Source organism: Notamacropus eugenii, chromosome 1 (genome assembly GCF_028372415.1).
Source record: "Notamacropus eugenii isolate mMacEug1 chromosome 1, mMacEug1.pri_v2, whole genome shotgun sequence".
NCBI lineage: Eukaryota > Metazoa > Chordata > Mammalia > Diprotodontia > Macropodidae > Notamacropus > Notamacropus eugenii.
The window spans coordinates 694,548,013-694,562,143 of NC_092872.1; the positions used below are offsets into that span (position 1 = coordinate 694,548,013).

A 14,131-nucleotide genomic window follows, 5' to 3' on the forward strand; every position below is an offset into this window, starting at 1 on the left:
CCCTTTCCTTACTCTTCTCCCCTTCTCTTTTCACCTCCCTTCCTCTCCTCTCCTCCTCTGTGCTTCCTGAGGGAGTTCTGGAAATGTAGCTCAATGTTGGCAGCAGAGGGATTTCCTGGAAGCAACTGAGAGGACCAGTCAAAGTATTGGACTTGGAGATGAAAGGAGCTGTATTCCAGTCCTGCCTCACGTAATTAACTAGCTATGTGACCTGGGGCAAATCATTTCACCTCTGCCTGACTCAGTTTTCTTAACTGGAAAATGGTGATCATAATTGCTCTACTTCCCAGGATTTTCGTGAAGATTTAATTAGATAATGTATGCAAAGTGTTTTGCAAATCTTAAAGAGACATATAAATGTTAGCCAACATCATCATAATTATTTTTATAATAATAATTGTCTTCTTAATTCAACACAGCCATGATAAGGAGTAAGACCCTTAGAGTAGCCCATACATCCTGGGGAGGCAGCCTGTTCTAAGGGAATTCAAGTATCTGTGAGCACAAGAATACAAGATTCCTAGAGGTTTAAGGGGCCAACTTGGTGGCACAGTGGATAGAGTGCCAGGCCTGCAGGCAGGGAGACTCATCTTCCTGAGTTCAAATCTGGCCTCAGACACTTCTTAACTGTGTGACCTGGCCGTGTCACTTAACCGTGTTTGCCTCAATTTCTTCATTTGTAAAATGAACTAGGGAGGGAAATGTCAAACCACTCTAATATCTTTGCCAAGAAAACCTCAAATGGGTGAAGGTTCAGACACACTTAAAACCCACAGAAGAGATTAAAGGGGGAAAGGTTATAGAAGTCTCCAAAAACTGGGAGGGAAGGTGGTTAGGTTGCATAATTTGAATTTTGACCCTTGGCACCAGCCGAAGTGGTGGGGGGTAGCTCAGACAGACTCTTCTGAACACATTGTTAAATTTGCTCCTCAGAAATCAGAAGATCCTGAAATTCAGGGCTTGATTCATCATTTTTTGAATATCTAAACTTAAGAAAGGATTGGGAAAACTTTACTAACATACGCTATATTTAAGAGTTTTCATGGATTCATTTCTCTTTGTTTTCCAGAGAGATTTTTGTTACACATTTACCAGCACATCCCTGTTGGATGGATGGATGTTCAGAACTATCTTTAGCCTTTAGAGATTCAATCTAATTTTTGTTTTTTTCAAATATCCCTAAGACAAGTGCTAAGGAGGAAGGCCTTAAGTAGACCTGAGCCCCAGTTCCCTGGAGTGCCCTTTGATGTACGCTTTTTGTATTTAAGGCCAGGCCAGGGATTTGATTAGTCATTATCCAGGAGGCTGTGCAGAGAGAAAGATGTGCAAGATTTTCCTACTGCCCAAGGTCCTGACTTTGGGGATCCTGGGCCTCCTGATTCAAACCCCAGGTAAGCAGTTCTGCCAGGCTGACCCACAGTAGAGGATGATTTCTGGGGGAACAGGGAAGGAGTCCTTTGATTTTCCCATTGGAGATGAGCGGCTTGTGCATTGTTTTTTTCTCTTGTTGCCCTGACTGATTGGGACAGTAGGCTGGAGGTGAAGGATTATTGCTAGTTTGATTTCAGGAGGTGAAATTAGGTTTGCTACTGAGAAACGGATGCCTTCTCCCTCTATGTATAGAAGCACTCTATAAGCCACTGGTGGGGAGGTGGGGAGAGAGGGAAAGATGAGTCATTTTCAAGGAGGTACATAAGAGTGAGGATTGGGGGGAGGATCTTTTAAAAACTGGAAATAGAACCTCAGCATTTACATGAGAAAATGTGCTGGAGCTTATTTATTTTTCTTTCTTCCTATACTTTTTCTTCATTTATTTCTTTTTTTCTTTCTTTCTTTTGATAAATAGTTTTCTTTTTCAATGACATATATAAATAGCTTTCAACATTCAACATTTCAATATTCATATAAGATGCTGAGTTTTAAATTTTTTCTCACTCTCCCCCACTTTCTTCAATCCCTTTTTCTCAAGATGACAGGATATAAGTGTGCAGTCATATAAACATATTCCTGCATTACCCATATTGTGTAAGGAGAAACAGAACAAAGGAGAAAACCACACACACACACACACATACACACACACACGTACACACACACACACACATACAGAGTAAAAATAGTATGTTTTGATTTGCATTCAGACTCCATAGTTCTTTGTCTGGATGAGTCTTTTGGAATTGCATTGGCTCATTGTATCACTGAGAAGAGCTAAGTCAATTTTAGTTGATCATTACACAATGTTGTACAATGTTTAACTGTGTACAATGTTCTCCTGGTTCTGGTCACTTAACTCAGCATGATTTCATGTAAGTCTTTCTAGGTTTTTCTCAAATCTACCTGCTCACCATTTCTTATAGCACAATAGTATTCCATTCCATTCATATACCACAACTTGTTAAGGCATTCCCCAGTTAAAGGGCATTGCCTCAGTCTCCAATTCTTGGCCAACACAAAAAGAACTGCTATAAACATTTTTTTACATGTGGGTTCTTTTCCCATTTCTATGATCTCTTTCACATACAGATCTAGTAGTGGTATTTCTGGATCACAGGGTATACATAGATTGATTGCTCTTTGGGCAGAATTCCAAATTGCTCTCCAGATTTTTGGATCTGTTCATAACTCTACACAATGCATTAATATCCCAATTGTCTCATGTCTTCCTCAACAGTTATTATTTTTCTTTTCTGTCTTATTAGAAATACAATAGGTATTTTTTTGGTTAATTGGTATTTGTCTAATCAATAGTGGTTTAGAACCTTCTCTCATATGACTATAGATAGCTTCAATTTCTTCATTTGAAAACAGCCTGTTCATGTTCTTTGAAAACCTGTTATCAACTGAGAATTGACTTGCATTCATATAATCCTGACTCAGTTCTCAATATAATTGAAAAATGAGGCCTTTATCAAAAACACTTGCCATAAAAATTGTTTCCCATCTTTCTACTTTCCTTCTGATCTTGGTTGTTTTTGTTTTGTTTTTGCAAAACCTTTTTGATTTAATGTAACCCAAATGATCTATTTTTCATTTCATAATATTCTCTGTGTCTTGTTTGATCATAAAGTCTTCCCTTCTCCATAGTCCTGCCAGGTAAACTATTCCTTGCTCTCCTGATCTGCTTATGGTATCCCCCATTATATCTAAATAATGTACCTATTTTGAACCTATCTTAGTATACAATGTGACATGTTGGTCTATGGCTAGTTTCTGCCATATTGTTTTCCAGTTTTCCCAGCAGCTTTTATCAAATAACAAGTTCTTAACCCAAAAGCTGCAGGCTTTGGGATATTTCTTTATTTTCATTCTCTCAAACCACTATTACTATAGAGGAGAAACTGAGGACCACCTGATGTATGTTAAAGTCTCTCCCATGCATTTATACTGTGATCTCCTTTGATAAAAGGGGAGTGTTAATATTTTAGTGACACACCTGACCCTTCTACTTTGGATCCAGGGAGAGTGTGGCCATGTGCCCTGAGAGTTGTCCAGCCTGTCCCTCTTACATTCCAGGATGGAGAGCTAGAAGGAATCTTTTTTTTTTTTAATTTAACTTTTAACATTTATTTTCACAAAATTTTGGGTTACAAATTTTCTCCCCTTTTCTCCCCTCCCCCCCAAACCCAAGCATTCTAATTGCCCCTGTGACCAATCTACTCTCTCTTCTATCCTCCCTCTCTGCCCTTGTCTCCGTCTTCTCTTTTGTCCTGTAGGGCCAGATAGCTTTCTTTACCCCTTAACCTGTATTTCTTATTTCCTAGTGGTAAGAACATTACAGTTGATCCTAACACTTTGAGTTCCAACTTCTTTAGCTCCCTCCCTCTCCACCCCTTCCCTTTGGAAGACAAGCAATTCAATATAGGCCAAATCTGTGTAGTTTTGCAAATGATTTCCATACTAGTTGTGTTGTATAGGACTAACTATATTTCCCTCCATCCTATCCTGTCCCCCATTACTTCTATTCTCTTATGATCCTTTCCCTCCCCATGAGTGTCGACCTTGAATTGCACTCTCCTCCCCATGCCCACCCTGCTTGTGCCCTTGTCCCCCACTCTCCTGTATTGTGAGATAGGTTTTCCTATCAAAATGAGTGTGCATTTTATTCTTTCCTTTAGTGGAATGTGATGAGAGTAGACCTCATGTTTTTCTCTCACCTCCCCTCTTTATCCCTCCACTAATAAGTCTTTTGCTTGCCTCTTTTATGAGAGATAATTTGCCCCATTCAATTTCTCCCTTTCTCCTCCCAATATTTCTCTCTCACTGCTTGATTTCATTTTTTTTTAAGATATGATCCCATCCTCTTCAATTCACTCTGTGCACTCTGTCTCTGTGTATGTGTGCGTGTGTGCATGTGTGTGTGTGTAATCCCACCCAGTACCCAGATACTGAAATGTTTCAAGAGTTACAAATATTGTCTTTCCATGTAGGAATGTAAACAGTTCAACTTTAGTAAGTCCCTTATGACTTCTCTTTGCTGTTCACCTTTTCATGCTTCTCTTCATTCTTGTGTTTGAAAGTCAAATTTTCTTTTCAGCTCTGGTCTTTTCATCAAGAAAATTTGAAAATCCTCTATTTCATTGAAAGACCATTTTTTCTCCTGAAGTATTATACTCAGTTTTGCTGGATAGGTGATTCTTGGTTTTAGTCCTAGTTCCTTTGACTTCTGGAATATCCTATTCCATTCCCTTCGATCCCTTAATGTAGAGGCTGCTAGATCTTGTGTTATCCTGATTGTATTTCCACAATACTTGAATTGTTTCTTTCTAGCTGCTTGCAATATTTTCTCTTTCACCTGGGAATTCTGGAATTTGGCCACAATGTTCCTAGGAGTTTCTCTTTTTGGATCTCTTTCAGGCGGTGTTCTGTGGATTCCTTGAATATTTATTTTGCCCTCTGGTTCTAGAATGTCAGGGCAGTTTTCCTTGATAATTTCATGAAAGATGATGTCTAGGCTCTTCTTTTGATCATGGTTTTCAGGTAGTCCCATAATTTTTACATTGTCTCTCCTGAATCTATTTTCCAGGTCAGTTGTTTTTCCAATAAGATATTTCACATTATCTTCCATTTTTCCAATCTTCTCACTATGTTCTGTGATATCTGTCTTTCTCACAAAGTCCTTAGCGTCCATCTGTGCCATTCTAGTTTTGAAAGAACTATTTTCTTCAGTGAGCTTTTGAATCTCCTTTTCCATTTGGCTAATTCTGCTTTTGAAAGCATTCTTATCCTCATTGGCTTTTTGAACCTCTTTTGCCAATTGAGTTAGGCTAGTTTTCAAGATGTTAATTTCTTCAACATTTTTTTGGTTCTCCTTTAGCAGGGAGCTGATCTGCTTTTCATGCTTCTCTTTCATCCCTCTCATTTCTCTTCCCAGTTTTTCCTCCACCTCTCTAACTTGATTTTCAAAATTCTTTTTGAGCTCTTCCATGGCCTGAGCCCATTGGGTAGGCTGGGACACAGAATCCTTGATTTCTGTGTCTTTGCCTGAGGGTAAGCATTGTTCTTCCTCATCAGAAAGGAAGGAAGGAAATGTCTGTTCTCCAAGAAAGTAGCCTTCAGTAGTTTTATTTCTTTTCCCTTTTCTGGGCATTCTCCCCAGCCAGTGACTTGATCTCTGAATATTCTCCTCACACCCACCTTGCCTCCTGGTCCTCCCAGCCAGCGTTTGGGTTACTGAGATTCAAATGCTGCTTCGCGCCTTAGGGCTTTTGGCGGGGGCAGGGCTGCTATTCAGTGTGAGAATTAAGTTCAGGTGGTCAGGTTGGGGCAGGGCCGCCTCTCAGGCTCAGTTCCCTCAGGGGGTTTATGTACAGACCTTCCACAATGGATCCAGGCTCCTGCCCCCTTGGGGAGCCCCTGTCTGCAGCCGCCTCTCAACTTCTATCTCCTGGGGGGGCCCGTGCCATGAGGGCACCCCACTCCCCTCTCGACCCGCCAAAGAGACTCTCTCACCGACCCCCGTCACCTGTGGGTGGAGGGGCTTGTGCCGTTGCTGGAGATCCTGTCCGAGCTAGAAGGAATCTTAAGGACCATTGAAATCAGTGTCATTTTCCTATTTAATCAAAGAGGAGAAACAAGCTTAGGCAAGGGAAAGGAATTGTACCAAGGTCAGACAGTCCTTCGATGAGCGAGCTGTGATTAGAACCCCTGTCATCTGAACCCACATCCAGCACTCTGTGCATCCAGCCTTGTCACTTGCTACTCTATCTACATTAGTGATGTTCTTCTGTCATTTTTCAGTCATGTCTGACTCTTGGTGACTCCATTTGGGGTTTTCTTGGAAAAGAGAGTGGAGCTGGTTTGCCAGTTCCTCATCTAGCTCATTGGAAGGATAAGCAAACTGAGGACCAAGAGGTGAAGTGATTTGTCCAGGGTCACATAGCTAGTACGTATCTGAGGCTGGATTGGAACTCAGGAAGATGAGTCTTCCTGACACATACTGTAGCCCAGTTTAGCTACTTTTCATTTGCCCTTCTTCCCTGTCTTCCTCTGTCTCCCTTCTTTGTCTATTGCCTTTCCATGGCCAGAAAGCACTTCACTCAGTCTTCAGTTGAAGACTCTTCATTGAAGACCCTTCTTGGGCACTGTCACTTGTTGCAGAACTTTTCTTGACCCTCCTCATATCTTCTCCTAGCTCTTTGCAGGATCTCTCCTTTACACTTCTCCCTTGTATTCCTACCTATTGGTGCACAGGTCATTGTTCTCTAGGAGAATGTAAATTCCTGCCATTTTGTCCCCAATTCAGAGCTGAGGGCATTGACCATAGTAGATGCTCATTAAGTCTTTGTTCACTTGGATCATACTGATAACTATATAGAGCTTATTATTAATTCTGTGGTTTCCTAAGCTGGCCTGGGGGAGGGATTGTTGGGGAGCAGTTGCTTTGATATTGAGACTCTGGGTCTCCTAACTTGGAAAGCTCCTATGTCAGTGCCAGAGCTGTGGAAAAGTGCAAGTGACCCTTCTCTAGAGTAAGTTCCCCATCACTAGAGACCTATAACAGAAATGAAAAGAATCATGGCAGAAATAATGGAGGCTTGTGTTCCCATATAATGAAAAAATGTTGGGGGGAGGCACAGGTAGATGGGGTATTTTGATATCAGTTCAACATCTATCCCTGAGGATTTCTCTCCCATTTGTTCACAGGACATCATGCAGATAACCTCATCAGGACCACTGAGTCTGGACAGATCCAGGGGACTCAAATCAGTACAAGGGGACTGACAAAGCTGCCAATGTTTTTCTGGGAATCCCCTTTGCCAAACCCCCCATAGGGGCCCTGAGATTTTCTCCTCCACAACCACCAGATTCATGGAGCAAAGTCAGAGATGCAACTGCTTTTCCACCCATGTAAGCCCCTTCTTCTCTCCTTTTCTTACCAGCTAAGCACAGGGCACCATCATGTCTTACCGAAATTTTGTCTCTATGTGTTCCGTACACAGTAGATTTTTGTTAAATTTTTGTTGAAGGAATAAACATTCCCAAGCTCCCCCTGGACTGTGAGATCTCAAATGATCACTTAATGGTAGTAGTTCATGTTATTTGAATTTCAAGAATACCAGGATTCAGAAAAATACTGTGAGGTAGTTGGTACATATATTGGTAGAGATTGGAAAAAAAAAAACTAAGAGAGATTAAAGACACCTAGGTGGCCCAGAGGATGGAATATTAGGCCTGGAGTCGAAATGTCCTGAGTTCAAACATGACCTCAGACCCTTATGAACTGTGTGACCCTGGGCAAGTCGCTTCACCCTGTTTACCTCAGTTTCTTCATCTGTAAAATAAATTGGAGAAGGAAATGATAAAATACTCCAGTATCTCTGCCAAGAAACTACTAAAGGGTAATGAAGAGTCAGATGCAACTGAACAACTACAGAAATTAAGTGACTCGCCCAAGGTCACAAAGTTTCTAAATAATAAAACCAGAACTCACAGACTGATAGACTCAGAAAGCAGGGGGAGACCTTAGAGGTCCTTGAATCTGACCCCCTCAGTCTGCTTTTTGAGCAGTTTGATGCCTTTTGCTTTGGAGACCACACTTATTAGCCATTCCATACTCCAGCCTGCCTCTTCCCTCCAACTTAATACTTCCTGTAAGAAACAAAATCCACTGGACACAGTGGCCAGCAGTGAAGCTCTTGTTAATATGGTCCTACTCATGGTCTGTCCTGGTTTAGCTGGACTTTCATCCATCTTCAGCAGGTTTTCTGACTTCCTCATTCTCTCTTACAGGGCAACAGTGTTCTATGACATTCACACACTGTAATGTGTTCAGCTATTCACCTCTTTGTGAGAGCTCTTTGGTTTAAAGGGTTTTTATATTTAAAAATGCTTTGAAGGGGACATAAACAAGATGGTGGAGTAACAGCACAGACTTTCTAAGGTACTCCTGCCAAGCCCAGTCAAATATCTGTAAAAAATGGCTCTAAACAAATTCTGGAGCTGCAGAACACACAGAATGACGGAGTGAAGAAATCTCCAGCCTAAGACAGCCTGGAAGGTCATGAAGAAGTGTCTAGCATGCCACACTGGGAGCAGGACACAGTCCAGTGTGGGCCATGCTGGCACAGAGGAGACCTGATCAGGCCTTGGGGAGAATGAATCTCTTACACCTATGGTGGGTTCCAGATTTCAAGACCCCAAAATGCTGAGGACAAATTTGAAGGTCAGTGGAAAAAACCTGTGGGACCAGTGCAGGAGAGTGGAGTGGTCCAGCCCCAGCCCCAGGACAGCAGAGGGGAGAAGGCGTGGAGGAACCCACAGCAGCAGCAGGGGCAGAGACAGTGACTGTTTCTGGAGCTCAAGGCCCACAAATTGTGGGGGGATTGAGTAACTAACAGTACACACACCCCACAGAAGCAGAGAACTACCTTGAAAAAGAGCTCAAAAGTCAAGTAAATGACTGGGGAAATGAGCAAAAACCAGAAAATCAATCAGACTACAGAATCTTACTATTGTGACAAGGAAGACCAAAGCATGCAAACAGAAGAAAACAAAGTCAAAGATCCTCTATCCAAAGCCTCAAAGAAAAAATGTGAGTTGGTCTCAGGTCATGGAAGAGCTCAGAAAGGATTTTGAAAATCAAGGAAGAGAAGTGGAGCAAAAATTGGGAAGAGAAATGACAGTGATGCAAGAAAATCATGAAAAACGAGTCAACTGCTTGCTAATGGAGACACACAAAAAAATGCTGAAGAAAATAACACTTTAAAAAATATACTAAACCAAACGGCAAAAGAAATCCAAAAAGCCAGTGAGGAGAAGAATGCCCTAAAAAGCAGAATTAGCCAGATGGAAAAAGAGATCCAAAAGCTCACTGAAGAAAATAATTCCTTAAAGATTAGAATGGAGCAGATGGAAGCTAATGACTTTATGAAAAGCAAGAAATTATAAAACAAAACCAAGGGAATGAAAAAATAGCAGACAATGTGAAATATCTGATGGCAAAAACAACTGACCTGGAAAATAGACCCAGGAGAGACAATTTAAAAATTATGGGACTACATGAAAGCCAGGATCAAAAAAAGAGTTAGACATCATCTTTCAAGAAATTATCCAGGAAAACTGCCTTGATATTCTAGAACCAGAGAGTCAAATAAATATTGAAAGAACCCATCAATCACCTCCTGAAGGAGATCCCACAAGAAAAACCCCTAGGAATATTGTAGCCAAATTCCAGAGTTCCCAGATCAAGGAGGAACTATTGCAAACAGTCAGAAAGAAACAATTTGAGTATTGTGGAAATACAGTCAGGATAACAAGATCTAGCAACTTCTACATTAAGGGATCAAAGTGCTGGAAATATGATATTCCAGCAGTCAAAGGATTAAAACCAAGAATCGCCTACCTAGCAAAACTGAGTATAATACTTCAGGGTGAAAAATAGTTATTCAATGAAATAGAGGGCTGTCAACCTGATGAAAAGACCAGAGTTGAATAGAAAATTTGACTTTCAAACACAAAAATCAAGAGAACCATGAAAAGGTAAACAGGAAAGAGCAATCATAAAGGATTTACTAAAGTTGAACTGTTTACATTCCTACATAAAAAGATATTATTTGTAACTCTTGAGATTTTTCTCAGTATTTGGTAAAGGGATTATATACATATGGAAAGGTCACAGGGTGAGTTGAATACTAAGGGATGATACCTAAAAAATTAAATTAATAGGTGGGAGAGGAATGCATTGGGAGGAGAAAGGGAGAAAAGGAGTGCGGCAAATTATGTCTTATAAAAGGGGCAAGACAAAACTTTTTTTCAATGGAGGGGGAAAGGGGAGAGGCAAGAGGGAAAAAGTGAAGCTTACTAGCATCAGACTTGGCTTAAGGAGGGAATAACATACTCAAGTTGGTATGAAAATTCATCTTACACTACAGGAAAGCAGGGGAGAAGGAGATAAGTAGGGGGTGGAGGATGATAGAAGGGAGGGCAAATTGGAGGAGAGGCTAAGTAGAAGTAAATACTTTTGGGGAGGGACAAGGTCAAAAGAGAAAACAGAATAAATGGGGGGCAGGGTAAGATGGAGGGAAAAATAGTCTTTCACAACATGACTATTATGGAAGTCTTTTGCATAACTACACATATGTAAACTAGATTGAATTGCTTGCCTTCTCAGTGGGGATGAGTGGGGAGGGAGGAAGGGAGAGAAATTGGAACTCAAAGTTTTAAAAACAATTGTTAAAAATTGTTTTTACATACAACTGGGAAATAAGAAATACAGGTAATGGAGTATAGAAATGTCTTGCCATAAAAGAAAATGGAGCAGTTGGGGATAAGAGAAGGGAGGGGTGTGACAGAAGGGAGGGCAGACTGGGAGAAAGGGTAATCAGAATTCATGATGTCTTGTGGTGGGGGAGGGGAGAGATGGGGAGAAAATTTGGAACTCAAAATCTTGTGGAACTGGATGTTGAAACCAAAAATAAAGAAATTTTTTTTTAAAAAAAATGCTTTGTTCTCAACTTAGCAATCACCAACAAACCCAAATATTCTAACAATTGAAGGAAAAAGAAAAAAGACTCTACAGGAAGTTGTGAAATATTGGAAAGTGATTGCACCTCTGCTGCCTCAGTTTCCTCATCTGTAAAATAGGGAGAAAAATAGCCCCTACCTCTCAAAGTTATTATGAGGGTCAAATGGAACTGTTTGTGAAGTGCTTCCCAAACCTGAAAGCACTCAGCTATTATTGTTATAATTATCATTAATTATTGTTGTTTTTACTATTTCCCCCACAGCATTCAGTTCAGCTGAGTCATCTCTTGTGTTTTCCAGGTGTTTGCAGGATGTGGCTACACTAGAAAAAGTGACAAGGGCTGTGAAAGTAAACATCCCTACTACTGCCAGTTCTGAAGACTGTTTGTACCTCAATATCTATGTTCCTGTCCATGCCAAGGAGGGGGACAGATTGCCCGTAAGCCAGATCTCTGTAACTTCCACAGCAGGGGATGAGAATACTAGGACATCGGAACTGGTGGGACCTTGGAGGTCACCTCTTCTCACCACTATTGGAACAGCCATCCTCTCTAAATATCTTTGACAAGTCCTCTAACATTCTCTGAAGTTCTCCAGGCCAGGGAGCTCACTACTTCCCAAGGCAATCCACCCTACTCTGGAGCAATAACACATATTGTTTGTATCTATGAGGCTGAAATCTGCCTCCTTATTATTTCAAGGGATCTAGGTGGCATAGTGGATAGAGAACCAGGCCTGGAGTCAGGAAGACTCATATTCCAGAGTTCAAATCTGGGTTCAGACATTTACTAGTCTGGGTCCAGACACACATTAGCTGTGTGACTCTGGGCAAGACACTTCACCCTGTTTACCTCAGTTTCCTCATCTGCAAAATAATCTGGAGAAGGAAATGGCAAACCAATCCAGTATTTCTGCCAAGAAAACCCCAAATGCGGACAAGGAAAATTGGACATGACTCAAAATAATTGAAATAACTTCAGAAATTTGGCTCCATGATCTGGAATGGTATCCATTTCTGCTACAGGAATAAAGTATTGATAAAATGTGAGCTTCCAAACACTTTTTTGATCCTGCCCAGAGCTATCATTCATACCTGTAGGGAACTTCACTGTGCAGAAACTCTCTTTGTTGATAGGCAACTCTTTTATAACTTAGAGTCTGGGTTGTCTGGTGTACTGAGATGCTAGGTAACTTCGTTGTGGTCACATGTCTCCTATGTGTCCAAGAGAGGACTTGAACCCAGTCCTTCTCACTCCAAAGTCAGCCTTTTATCTACACCAGGCTTCCTTTCTTAAAATAAATGATAGGAAACCAAAGTGCTTAAATGTCATCTGCACACGAAACCTTCTCTGAACCTCAAGAAACCAACATTCAACTCAACAACCATTTCTACAGACTTGGAGCCCTTGCCTTTAGTGCTGGGGATTCAGAGAGAGGTGTGCTTTCTCTCTCCTCTGAGCTACTTCAATGTTATTTTGGACCTTTCTTATGGCACTTATCACATACTTTATGGCACTTAATACAGACTATGTGGATGTTGTTAACTGCTTATTCAGTTGTGTCCATCTCTTCATGACCCCATTTGGAGTTTTCATGGCAAAGACACTGGAGTGGTTTGCCACTTCCTTTTCCAGCAGTTTTTGCAGATGAGGAAACCCAGAGTCAAACAGCTGGTAAATATCTGATGCCAGATTTAACTTGGCAACACAAATCTTCCTGACTCCAGGCCCAGTGCTCTACCCACTATGCCCTGTAGCTGCCCCAGTAGAGACTGTATCAGTCTATATTAGAGCTTAGGATCCATATCTTATCCTTGTCCTCTGATTGACTGAAAGAACTATGAGGGCAAGGATCTATTCTTATTCAAAATATATATCACAGAGCTTTGCTCAGAGTACAGAGCACAGAGTAGGTGCTGAATTAATGTACTGAATATACCACAAAATCAGAGCAAGTTCCTAAATATAGGATTTTCACAGCTGCTTTCATAAAAGGAGTTTGGAGTTTAGAATACTCCAGGGCTCAGAGGATGAGAAAACTAGAGGAAATGGCACCTATGCTGGCCCTGCAAAAGGAAACAAAGAATGAATTGTCATTGCTTCCAGGAGATTACAGGGAATCTGTAAGGAAGGAGTGAGCTGGGGGACATGTGAGGTTGCCTGGGTCCATAGGGCAGAGAACTTCTGTCCAAGAGAGACTAAGTTTTCTCAGGCAAAGCATAGCAGGCCTGCTTCAGACCAGCCATGCTAGAAAGAATCTGCTCTTACAGTATGCTTCATTATTTGTACCTTAAGGGTTTTATTTTTGTATGGAGGGTAGGAGGGGAGATGCCTGTGGTAGTAACTAAACCACAAAGTGTAGGAAAGAGAAGATAGGTTTAGAGTGAGAATTCCTGGGGACAAAGCCCAGCTTTGGTTCTTACAAGCTATATGACCTTCTGCAAGTCACTTAACTTCTCTGGGCTTCAGTTTCCTCATCTTTTAAATGGGAGTGTTGCACCAGGCGGTCTCTAAAATCCCTTTCAGCTCTAAAACCAATGATCCAATGATCCTGCCTATGACAGAATCCCAGGATACATAGTCATACCCACCAAGATGATCCCACAAGGAAAGGAGTTTCAAGGCAAATCCCCTTGTCTGAAGGGCTCCCTATAGTCTCCATGAACTCAGTTACTCACAGCAAAATGTGCCCTCACTATAGCCAGTCCACACTTTGGCTTTCTTGGTGCCCAGGATTTGGTCCAGCGTATTTGCTCAGAAAGTAGCAATCTCTCTACTACCTGATGCCCAAACATGTCCCACAGAGAACTCTAACCAGTCACTTTCCATGGAGGGGAAACAATCTTCCCATTTGAGCAAAAGCCCTCTCTGAACCTCCTAGGCATACAGCACCCCAATGCTTTGAGAAAAGGAACTATACATTTGAAACCCCAAGGTGTTCACTGAACTGTAAGAGGAGGTCTTTGTCTTGTAACTTTAAATACAGAGGTTTTAAGATCTGTTCCTAAACCAGCATTTTACACTTAGAACTGGATAGAGCATTGGGCCTGGAGTCAGGAAGACCTGAGATCAGATCTGGCCTCAGGTATTCCCTAACCGTCAGCCTGGGTAAATCACTTCACCTCTGTTTGCCTTATTCCAATGGAGAAGGAAAAGGCAAACCACTCCAA

General features: G+C 41.4%; 1 pseudogene; it reads left to right on the plus strand.

The window, feature by feature from the left end:
* The first annotated feature begins 908 nt into the window (after positions 1–908).
* Positions 909–14,131, plus strand: part of LOC140521216 (cocaine esterase-like) — a 35,055-nt pseudogene continuing 21,832 nt past the window's right edge.